The following is a 12,828-nucleotide window of genomic DNA, read 5'->3' as shown; positions in this document are numbered from 1 at the left end:
TGACACTCTCAGACAGTCTCAGACACACTCAATGACTCTCTGGCACTCACTGACACTCTCAGACACTCTCTGCCACTCTCAGACACTCTCTATCACTCTCTATCACTCTCTGACACTCTCTGACACTCTCTGACTCTCTGAGACACTCTAAGACACTCTCTATCACTCTCTGACACTCTCAGACACTCTCTATCACTCTCTGACACTCTCAGGCACTCTCTATCACTCTCTGACACTCTCAGATACTCTCTATCACTCTCTATTACTCTCTGACAGTCTCTGACACTCTCTGACACTCTCTATCACTCTCTGACATTCTCTATCACTCTCTGACACTCTCAGACACACTCTGACACTCTCTGACACTCTCTATCACTCTCTGTCACTCTCTGACACTCTCTGACACACTCTGACACTCTCTGACACTCTCAGACAGTCTCTATCACTCTCTGTCATTCTCTGACACTCTCTAACACTCTCAGACTATCTCTATTACTCTCTATCACTCTCTGACACTCTGTATCACTCTATGACCCTCTATTACACTCTCTGACCCTCTCTAGCTCTCTCTATCACTCTCTTACACTCTCTGACACACTCTGACACTCTCAGAATCTCTGTCACTCCCTATCACTCTCTGACACTCTCTATCACTCTCTGACACTCTCTGACACTCTCTGTCACTCCCTATCACTCTCTGACACTCTCAGACACTCTCAGACACTCTCTATCACTCTCTGACACTCACTGACACTCTCAGACACTCTCTATCACTTTTTGACGCTCTCAGACACTCTCTATCACTCTCAGACACTCTCTATCACGCTCAGACATACTCTATCACTCTCTGACATTCTCTGACACACTCTGACACTCTCTTTCACTCTCTGACACTCTCAGACACTCTCTTACACTCTCTGACACACTCTGACACTCTCTGACGCTCTCTCTCACTCTCTTTCACTCTCTGACTTAATCAGACACTCTCTATCGCTCTCTATCACTCTCTGACACTCTCAGACATACTCTGACACTCTCTGACACTCTCTATCACTCTCTGACACTCTCTGACACTCTCTGACACTCTCAGACAGTCTCAGACACACTCTATCACTCTCTGACACTCTCAGACACTCTCCATCACTCTCTGACACTCCCAGGCAATCTCTATCACTCTCTGACACTCTGACACTCACTATTACTCTCTGACACTCTCAGACACTCTCTAGCACTCTCTATTTCTCTCTGACAGTCTCTGACACTCTCTGACACTGTCTATCACTCTCTGACATTCTCTATCACTCTCTGACACTCTCTGACACACTCTGACACTCTCTGACACTCTCTATCACTCTCTGTCACTCTCTGACACTCTCTGACACACTATGACACTCTCTGACGCTCTCAGACAGTCTCTATCACTCTCTATCACTCTCAGACAATCTCTATCACTCTCTATCACACTCTGACACTGTTTATCACTCTCTGACACTCTGTATCACTCTATGACACTCTCTGACACTCTCTCGCTCGCTCTATCACTCTCTTACACTCTCGGACACACTCTGACAATCTCAGACACTCTCTGTCACTCCCTATCACTCTCTGACACTCTCTGACATTCTCTGACACTCTCAGACACTCTCTATCACTCTCTGACACTCTCTGACTCTCTCAGACACTTTCTGACACTCTCTGAAACTCTCTATCACTCTCCATCACTCTCTGACACTCTCTGACACTCTCTGACATACTCTGACACTCTCAGACACTCTCTGTCACTCGCTATCACTCTCTGACACTCTCTGACACTCTCAGACACTCTCTATCACTCTTTGATACTCTCTATCACTCTCTATCACTCTATATCACTCTCTGACACTCTCTGACACACTCTGACACTCTCAGACACTCTCTGTCACTCTCTGAAACTCTCAGACACACTCTATCACTCTCTGACACTCTCTGACACTCTCTATCACTCTCTATCACTCTCTGACCCACTCTGACAATTTCTGACATACTCACAGACACTCTCAGACACACTCTATCACACTCTTACAATCTCAGACACTCTCAGACACTCTCAGACACTCTCTATCACACTCTGACACTCACTGACACTGTCAGACACTCTCTGTCACTCTCAGACACTCTCAGACACTCTCTATCGCTGTCTGACACTCTCTGACATACTCTGACACTCTCTGACACTCTCAGACACTCTCTGTCACTCCCTATCACTCTCTGACACTGTCTGACACTCTCAGACACTCTCTATCACTCTCTGACACTCGCTATCACTCTCTAACACTCTCTATCACTCTATATCACTCTCTGACACTCTCTGACACACTCTGACACTCTCAGACACTCTATCACTCTCTGACACGCTCAGACACTCTCTGACACTCTCTGACACTCTATATCACTCTCTATCACTCTCTGACACACTCTGACAATTTCTGACATACTCACAGACACTCTCAGACACTCTCTATCACACTCTGACAATCTCAGACACTCTCAGACACTCTCAGACACTCTCTATCACACTCTGACACTCACTGACACTCTCAGACACTCTCTGTCACTCTCAGACACTCTCAGACACTCTCTATCGCTCTCTGACACTCTCTGACATACTCTGACACTCTCTGACACTCTCAGGCACTCTCTGACACTCTCTGACCCTCTCTATCGCTCTCTGACACTCTCTGACACTCTCAGACACTCTCTATCAATCTCTGATACTCTCTGACACGCTCAGACACTCTCTATCACTCTCTGACACTCTCTATCACTCTCTATAACTCTCTATCACTCTCTGACACACTCTGACAATCTCTGACACTCACAGACACTCTCAGACACTCTCTATCACACTCTGACAATCTCTGACACTCTCAGACACTCTCAGACACTCTCTATCACACTCTGACACTCTCTGACACTCTCAGACACTCTCTGACACTCTCTGACCCTCTCTCTCACTCTCTGACACTCTCTGACACTCTCAGACACTCTCTATCACTCTCTGACACTCTCTGACACGCTCAGACACTCTCTATCACCCTCTATCACTCTCTGACACTCTCTATCACTCTCTGACAATCTCTATCACTCTCTGACACACTCTGACAATCTCTGACACTCACAGACACTCTCAGACACTCTCTGTCACTCTCAGACACTCTCAGACACTCTCTGTCGCTCTCTGACACTCTCTGACATAATCTGACTCTCTCTGACACTCTCAGACACTCTCTGACACTCTCTGACCCTCTCTATCACTCTTTGACACTCTCTGACACTCTCAGACACTCTCTATCACTCTCTGACACTCTCTGACACTCTCAGACACTCTCTATCACTCTCTGACACTCTCTGGCACTGTCTGAAACTCCTTATCACTCTCTGACACTCTCTGACACTCTCAGACACTCTCTATCACTCTCTGACACTCTGTGACACTCTCTGAAACTCTCTATCACTCTCTATCACTCTCTATCACTCTCTGACATAATCAGACACTCTCTATCGCTCTCAATCACTCTCTGACACTCTCTGACATACTCTGACACTCTCTGACACTCTCTGACACTCTCTGACACTCTCAGACAGTCTCAGACACACTCTATCACTCTCTGACACTCTCTGACACTCTCAGACACTCTCCGACACTCTCATACACTCTCTATCACTCTCTATCACTCTCTATCACTCTATGTCACTCTCTGACACTCTCTGACACACTCTGACACTCTCAGACACTCTCTGAAGCTCTTTATCACACTCTGACACTCTCTGAAACTCTCTATCACTCTCTATCACGCTCTATCATTCTCTATCACTCTCTATCACTCTCTGACACACTCAGACACTCTCTATCACTCTCTATCACTCTCTGACGCACTCTGACAATCTCTGACACACTCAAACACTCTCAGACACTCTCTATCATTCTCTGGCACTCACTGACACTCTGAGAGAATCTCTGTCACTCTCAGAAACTCTCAGACACTCTCTATCACTCTCTATCACTCTATGTCACTCTCTGACACTCTCTGACACTCTCTGACACACTCTGACACTCTCAGACACTCTCTGAAGCTCTTTATCACACTCTGACACTCTCTGAAACTCTCTATCACTCTCTATCACGCTCTATCATTCTCTATCACTCTCTATCACTCTCTGACACACTCAGACACTCTCTATCACTCTCTATCACTCTCTGACGCACTCTGACAATCTCTGACACACTCAAACACTCTCAGACACTCTCTATCATTCTCTGGCACTCACTGACACTCTGAGAGAATCTCTGTCACTCTCAGACACTCTCAGACACTCTCTATCACTCTCTGACACTCTCAGACACTCTCAGACACTCTCTATCACTCTCTGACACTCTCTGACACTCTCTGACACTCTCTATCACTCTCTATCACTCTCTGACACACTCCGACAATCTCTGACATACTCACAGACACTCTCAGACACTCTCTATCACACTCTGACACGCTCTGACACGCTCAGACACTCTCTATCACTCTCTATCACTCTCTGACACTCTCTATCACTCTCTATCACTCTCTATCACTCTCTGACACACTCTGACAATCTCTGACACTCACAGACACTCTCAGACACTCTCTATCACACTCTGACAATCTCTGACACTCTCAGACACTCTCTATCACACTCTGACAATCTCTGACACTCTCAGACACTCTCTGTCACTCTCAGACACTCTCAGACACTCTCTGACACTCTCTGACCCTCTCTATCACTCTATGACACTCTCTGACACTCTCTGACACTCTCAGACACTCTCTATCACTCTCTGACACTCTGTGACACTCTCTGAAACTCTCTATCACTCTCTATCACTCTCTGACATAATCAGACACTCTCTATCGCTCTCTATCACTCTCTGACACTCTCTGACATACTCTGACACTCTCTGACACTCTCTGACACTCTCTGACACTCTCTATCACTCTCCGACACTCTCTGACACTCTCTGACACTCACTGACACTCTCAGACACTCTCTGTCACTCTCAGACACTCTCTATCACTCTCTATCACTCTCTGACACTCTCTGACACTCTCTGACTCTCTGAGACACTCTAAGACACTCTCTATCACTCTCTGACACTCTCAGACACTCTCTATCTCTCTCTGAAACTCTCAGGCACTCTCTATCACTCTCTGACACTCTGACACTCTCTATTACTCTCTGACAGTCTCTGACACTCTCTGACACTCTCTATCACTCTCTGACATTCTCTATCACTCTCTGACACTCTCTGACACTCTCTGACGCTCTCAGACAATCTCTATCACTCTTTATCACTCTCTGACACTGTCTAACACTCTCAGACTATCTCTATCACTCTCTATCACTCTCTGACACTCTTTATTGCTCTCTGACACTCTGTATCACTCTATGAAACTCTATGACACTCTATGACACTCTCTGACACTCTCTGACACTCTCCAGCTCTCTCTATCACTCCCTATCACTCTCTGACACTCTCTGACATACTCTGACACTCTCAGACACTCTCTATCACTCTCTGACTCTCTCCGACACTCTCAGACACTCTCTATCACTCTCTGACACTCTCTATCACTCTCTATCACTCTCTATCACTCTATGTCACTCTCTGACACTCTCTGACACACTCTGACACTCTCAGACACTCTCTGAAGCTCTTTATCACACTCCGACACTCTCAGACACTCTCCCTCACTCTCTGACACTCTTTGACACTCCCTGAAACTCTCTATCACTCTCCATCACGCTCTATCATTCTCTATCACTCTCTATCACTCTCTGACACACTCAGACACTCTCTATCACTCTCTATCACTCTCTGACGCACTCTGACAATCTCTGACACACTCAAACACTCTCAGACACTCTCTATCATTCTCTGGCACTCACTGACACTCTAAGAGAATCTCTGTCACTCTCAGACACTCTCAGACACTCTCTATCACTCTCTGACACTCACTGACACTCTCAGACACTCTGTATCACTTTTTGACACTCTCAGACACTCTCTATCACTCTCTGTCACTCTCAGACACTCTCTATCACGCTCTGACATACACTATCACTTTCTGACATTCTCTGACACACGCTGACACTCTCTGTCACTCTCTGACACTCTCAGACACTCTCTTACACTTTCTGACACACTCTGACACTCTCTGACACTCTCTAACACTCTCTATGACTCCCTGACACTCTCCGACACTCTCAGACATTCACTATCACTCTCTGACACTCTCAGACACTCTCTATCACTCTCTGACAGTCTCTATCACTCTCTAGCACACTCTGACACTCTCTATCACACTCTGACACTCACTGACACGCTCAGACACTCTCTATCACTCTCTATCACTCTCTGACCCTCTCTATCACTCTCTATCACTCTCTATCACTCTCTGACACACTCTGACAATCTTTGACACTCTCAGACACTCTCAGACACTCTCTATCACACTCTGACACTCACTGACACTCTCAGACACTTTCTGTCACTCTCAGACACTCTCAGACTACTCTCTGTCACTCTCTGACACTCTCTGACATAATCTGACACTCTCTGACACTCTCAGACACTCTCTGACCCTCTCTATCACTCCAAAACACTCTCTGACACTCTCAGACACTCTCTATCACTCTCTGACACTCTCTGACACTCTCAGACACTCTCTATCACTCTCTGACACTCTCTGGCACTCTCTGAAACTCTTTCTCACTCTCTGACACTCTCTGACACTCTCAGACACTCTCTATCACTCTCTGACACACTGTGACACTCTCTGAAACTCTCTATCACTCTCTATCACTCTCTATCACTCTCTATCACTCGCTGAATAATCAGACACTCTCTATTGCTCTCTATCACTCTCTGACACTCTTTGACATACTCTGACACTCTCTGACACTCTCTGACACTCTCTATCACTCTCTGACACTCTCTGACACTCTCAGACAGTCTCAGACACACTCTATCACTCTCTGACACTCACTGACACTCTCAGACACTCTCTGTCACACTCAGACACTCTCTATCACTCTCTGACACTCTCTGACACTCTCTGACTCTCTGAGACACTCTAAGACACTCTCTATCACTCTCAGACACACTCAGACACTCTCTATCACTCTCAGACACTCTCTATCACACTCTGACACTCACTGACACTCTCAGACACTCTCTGTCACTCTCAGACACTCTCAGACTGCTCTCTGCCGCTCTCTGACACTCTATGACACTCTCTGACACTCTCAGACACTCTCTATCACTCTCTGACACTCTCTGGCACTCTCTGAAACTCTTTATCACTCTCTGACACTCTCTGACACTCTCAGACACTCTCTATCACTCTCTGACACTCTGTGACACTCTCTGAAACTCTCTATCACTCTCTATCACTCTCCATCACTCTCTATCACTCGATGAATAAACAGACACTCTCTATCACTCTCTGACACTCTCTGACACTCTCTGACACTCTCAGACAGTCTCAGACACACTCTATCCCTCTATGACACTCACTGACACTCTCAGACACTCTCTGTTACTCTCAGACACTCTCTATCACTCTCTATCACTCTCTGACACTCTCTGACACTCTCTGACTCTCTGAGACACTCTAAGACACTCTCTATCACTCTCTGACACTCTCAGACACTCTCTATCACTCTCTGACACTCTCAGGCACTCTCTATCACTCTCTGACACTCTGACACTCTCTATTAATCGCTGAAACTCTCAGATAATCTCTATCACTCTCTATTACTCTCTGACAGTCTCTGACACTCTCTGACACTCTCTATCACTCTCTGACATTCTCTATCACTCTCTGACACTCTCTGACACACTCTGACACTCTCTGACACTCTCTATCACTCTCTGTCACTCTCTGACACTCTCTGACACACTCTGACACTCTCTGATGCTCTCAGACAGTCTCTATCACACTCTGACACTCTCTGACACTCTCTGACACACTCTGACACACTTTGAAACTCTCTATCAATCTCCAACACTCTCCGACACTCTTAGACACTCTCTATCACTCTCTGACACTCTCTATCACTCTCTATCACTCTATATCACTCTCTGACACTCTCTGACACACAATGACACTCTCAGACACTCTCTATCACTCTCTGACACTCTTTGACACTCTCTGAAACTCTCTATCACTCTCTATCACGCTCTATCATTCTCTATCACTCTCTATCACTCTCTGACACACTCAAACACTCTCTATCACTCTCTGACGCACTCTGACAATCTCTGACACACTCAAACACTCTCAGACACTCTCTATCATTCTCTGGCACTCACTGACACTCACTGACACTCTCAGACACTCCCTATCACGTTTTGACACTCTCAGACACTCTTCATCACTCTCTGTCACTCTCAGACACTCTCTATCACGCTCTGACATACTCTATCACTCTCTATCACTCTCTGACACTCTCTGACACTCTCTGACTCTCTGAGACACTCTAAGACACTCTCTATCACTCTCTGACACTCTCAGACACTCTCTATCACTCTCTGACACTCTCAGGCACTCTCTATCACTCTCTGACACTCTGACACTCTCTATTAATCGCTGAAACTCTCAGATAATCTCTATCACTCTCTATTACTCTCTGACAGTCTCTGACACTCTCTGACACTCTCTATCACTCTCTGACATTCTCTATCACTCTCTGACACTCTCTGACACACTCTGACACTCTCTGACACTCTCTATCACTCTCCGTCACTCTCTGACACTCTCTGACACACTCTGACACTCTCTGACGCTCTCAGACAGTCTCTATCACACTCTGACACTCTCTGACACTCTCTGACACACTCTGACACACTCTGAAACTCTCTATCAATCTCCAACACTCTCCGACACTCTTAGACACTCTCTATCACTCTCTGACACTCTCTATCACTCTATATCACTCTCTGACACTCTCTGACACACAATGACACTCTCAGACACTCTCTATCACTCTCTGACACTCTTTGACACTCTCTGAAACTCTCTATCACTCTCTATCACGCTCTATCATTCTCTATCACTCTCTATCACTCTCTGACACACTCAAACACTCTCTATCACTCTCTGACGCACTCTGACAATCTCTGACACACTCAAACACTCTCAGACACTCTCTATCATCCTCTGGCACTCACTGACACTCACTGACACTCTCAGACACTCCCTATCACGTTTTGACACTCTCAGACACTCTCCATCACTCTCTGTCACTCTCAGACACTCTCTATCACGCTCTGACATACTCTATCACTCTCTGTCATTCTCTGACACACTCTGACACACTCTGACACTCTCTTTCACTCTCTGACACTCTCAGACACTCTCTTACACTCTCTGACACACTCTGACACTCTCTGACGCTGTCTGACACTCTCTAACACTCTCTATGACTCCCTGACACTCTCCGACACTCTCAGACATTCACTATCACTCTCTGACACTCTCAGACACTCTCTATCACTCTCTGACAGTCTCTATCACTCACTAGCACACTCTGACACTCTCTATCACTCTCTGCCACTCTCAGACACTATCTGTCACTCTCTGACTCTCTCTGACTCTCTCTATCACTCTATATCACTCTCTGACACTCACTGACACACTCTGACACTCTCTGACACTCTGTATTACTCTCTGACACTCTCTGACACACTCTGACTCTCTCTGACGCACTCAGACGCACTCAGACACTCTCTATCACTCACTGACACTCTCTGACACTCTCAGAAACTCTCTATCACTCTCTATCACTCTCTGACACTCTCTATAACTCTCTGTCACTCTATGACGCTCTCTGAGACTCTCTATCACTCTATGACGCTCTCTGACACTCTCTATCACACTCTATCACTCTCTGACACTCTCTGACACACTCAGACACACTCTGACACACTCTGACCCTCTCTGACACTCTGTATTACTCTCTGACACACTCTGACACACTCTGACTCTCTCTGACGCTCTCAGACACTCTCTATCACTCTCTGACACTCTCTGACACTCTCAGAAACTCTCTATCACTCTCTATCACTCTCTGACACTCTCTATCACTCTCTGTCACTGTATGACGCTCTCTGAGACTCTCTATCACTCTATGACGTTTTCTGACACTCTCTATCACACTCTATCACTCTCTGACACTCTCTGACACACTCAGACACTCTCTGACACTCTCAGACACACTCTATTACTCTCTATCACTCTCTGACACTCTCTCTCACTCTCTATCACTCTCTCACTCTCTCTGACACACTCAGACAATCTCTGACACTCTCAGACACTCTCTATCACTCTCTCTCACTCTCTGACACTCTCAGACAGTCTCTGTCACTCTCTGACACTCTCTGAGACTCTCTGACACTCTCAGACACTCTCAGACACTCTCTATCACTCTCTGACACTCTCTGACACTCTCTGACACTCTCTACCACTCTCTACCACTCTCTATCACTCTCTGACACACTCAGACACTCTCAGACACTCTCTTTCACTCTCTGACACTGTCTGACACTCTCAGACATTCTCTATCACTCTCTATTAATCCCTGACACTCTCAGACACTCTCTATCATTCTCTGACAATCTCTGACACTCTCAGACACTCCCTATCACACTCTATCACACTCTGACACACCTGACAATCTCTGACACTCTCAGACACTCTCTATCCCTCTCTATCACTCTCTGACACTCACTGACACTCTCAGACACTCTCTGTCACTCTCAGACACTCTCTCACATACTCTGACACTCTCTGACACGCTCAGACACTCTCTGACACTCTCTACCACTCTCTATCGCTCTCTGACACTCTCTGACACTCTCTGACACACTCTGACATTCTCTGACACTCTCTGACACTCTCAGACACTCTCTATCACTCTATGACACTCTCTGACACTCCCAGACACTCTCAGACACTCTCTATCACTCTCTGACATAATCAGACACTCTCTATTGCTCTCTATCACTCTCTGAAACTCTCTGACATACTCTGACACTCTCTGACACTCTCTGACACTCTCTATCACTCTCCGACACTCTCTGACACTCTCTGACACTCTCAGACAGTCTCAGACACACTCTATCACTCTCTGACACTCACTGACACTCTCAGACACTCTCTGTCACTCTCAGACACTCTCTATCACTCTCTATCACTCTCTGACACTCTCTGACTCTCTCTGACTCACTCTGACTCTCTGAGACACTCTCAGACACTCTCTTTCACTCTCTGACACTCTCTGACACTCTCAGACATTCTCTGTCACTCTCTGACACTCTCTGACACTCTCAGACACTCTCAGACACACTCTATCACTCTCTGACACTCTCTGACACTCTCTACCACTCTCTATCACTCTCTGACACACTCTGACAATCTCTGACACTCTCAGACACTCTCAGACACTCTCTTTTACTCTCTGACACTCTCTCACACTCTCAGACATTCTCTATCACTCTCTATTAATCCCTGACACTCTCAGACACTCTCTATCATTCTCTGACAATCTCTGACACTCTCTGACACTCTCTATCCCTCTCTATCACTCTCTGACACTCACTGACACTCTCAGACACTCTCTGTCACTCTCAGACACTCTCAGACACTCTCTATCACTCTCTGACACTCTCTCACATACTCTGACACTCTCTGACACGCTCAGACACTCTCTGACACTCTCTACCACTCTCTATCGCTCTCTGACACTCTCTGACACACTCTGACATTCTCTGACACTCTCAGACACTCTCAGACACTCTCTATCACTCTCTGACACTCTCTGACACTCTCTATCAATCTCAGACACTCTCTATCACTCCCTATTACTCTCTGACACTCTCAGACACTCTCTATCACTCTATGACACTCTCTGACACTCCCAGACACTCTCAGACACTCTCTATCACTCTCTGACATAATCAGACACTCTCTATCGCTCTCTATCACTCTCTGACACTCTCTGACATACTCTGACACTCTCTGACACTCTCTGACACTCTCTGACACTCTCTATCACTCTCCGACACTCTCTGACACTCTCTGACACTCTCAGACAGTCTCAGACACACTCTATCACTCTCTGACACTCACTGACTCTCTCAGACACTCTCTGTCACTCTCAGACACTCTATATCACTCTCTATCACTCTCTGACTCTCTCTGACTCTCTGAGACACTCTCAGACACTCTCTTTCACTCTCTGACACTCTCTGACACTCTCAGACATTCTCTGTCACTCTCTGACACTCTCTGACACTCTCAGACACTCTCAGACACTCTCTATCACTCTCTGACACTCTCTGACACTCTCAGACACTCTCTTTCACTCTCTGACACTCTCTGACACTCTCAGACATTCTCTATCACTCTCTATTAATCCCTGACACTCTCAGACACTCTCTATCATTCTCTGACAATCTCTGACACTCTCAGACACTCTCTATCACTCTCTATCACACTCTGACACACTCTGACAATCTCTGACACTCTCAGACACTCTCTATCCCTCTCTATCACTCTCTGACACTCACTGACACTCTCAGACGCTCTCTGTCACTCTCAGACACTCTCAGACACTCTCTATCACTCTCTGACACTCTCTCACATACTCTGACACTCTCTGACACGCTCAGACACTCTCTGACACTCTCTACCACTCTCTATCGCTCTCTGACACTCTCTGACGCACTCTGACATTCTCTGACACTCTCAGACA

This window comes from Heterodontus francisci, chromosome 45 (genome assembly GCF_036365525.1).
Source record: "Heterodontus francisci isolate sHetFra1 chromosome 45, sHetFra1.hap1, whole genome shotgun sequence".
Taxonomy (NCBI): domain Eukaryota; kingdom Metazoa; phylum Chordata; class Chondrichthyes; order Heterodontiformes; family Heterodontidae; genus Heterodontus; species Heterodontus francisci.
The sequence above is the reverse complement of the archived record's forward strand: the minus strand, read 5'-3'. Positions refer to the sequence as shown.